Genomic DNA, 1,023 nt, shown 5'->3' with positions numbered 1-1,023 from the left:
CCCGTCTGTGCCCGGGCACAGCGCCCGTTCCACGCGTGGGTAATGCAGAGTTTGCTTCCATCCACGTTGCCGCGGTACGCAATCTCCGAGATTGACCCAGAGCCCACACCCTGGAATCCCCGCCGGTCTAGCTCCTGATTGACCGCTGCCACCACGCTAGCAGGTGGGCCCAGGCGCTGCACTCCGCGGCCCCCGGCGTGAGGCGCTCCCAGCCCCGCGTCCCGAGGGGGGGCCTGAAAGCCCCCACCCACTTGTCCCCAACCAGCGGTCCTCTGCTCTGGGCGGNCGGGGGCCCCCGGCGGCCGCCCTTCCCCTGCTGCGCCGGGGCCCCACAACAGCTTGCGGTCGCCACCGTCCCCTCCCCCGTGCTTCAGGATATTCTCCGCCATCCTGTCATGACCATCGTGGATTCTCTGGGCCGCGCGCATCAACAGGATCACGGCCGGCCAGGCGCGCTGCTTCATCTCCAGAAACGTCGGCGTGCTCACGTTCACGGCCTGGAGTGCCGCCTCCAACCAGTGCAGCCGTGCATCACGAGCCCGCATCTTCAACGTCGCCAGACTCGTCTCCACCCAGCCCCACTGTACCAGGTGTCCCGTAACCTGCCCTACAAAGCGCTCCTTCGAGGCCTGCTTGGCCTGCTGACCTATAAACTTAAGCACTCCGCGACGATGCGGCTCTATTGCATTACTAAAGCACGCACGCAGCTCAGTGACCAGCCCTGGGCCCACATTGGCCAAAGCGTCTACAACCGCCTCTTCCGCCTGCTCCAGCATCGCCGATACCGCGGATTTCACCACCCGCAGCCCGCATGGGCCTTCCGTCATGGCCCCAGCCTGGGCCATGACGGTCGCCCACAGCTGGGCGTTGGGGACGCGGTCCGCCTCCTCGAGATTCAGCGCCTTCCGAGCGGCCCTAAGTGCCTCCTTACGGCGGCTGTGAGCCTCCTGGACGTCCTTTTCTGTGACAACGCTGTAAAACGCTGGCTGCCCTACCGGGCCAGCAGCGGCCACCTGGTGCATT

This window comes from Volvox carteri (assembly GCF_000143455.1).
Source record: "Volvox carteri f. nagariensis unplaced genomic scaffold VOLCAscaffold_39, whole genome shotgun sequence".
Lineage (NCBI taxonomy): Eukaryota > Viridiplantae > Chlorophyta > Chlorophyceae > Chlamydomonadales > Volvocaceae > Volvox > Volvox carteri.
This window is presented reverse-complemented; position numbering follows the sequence as displayed.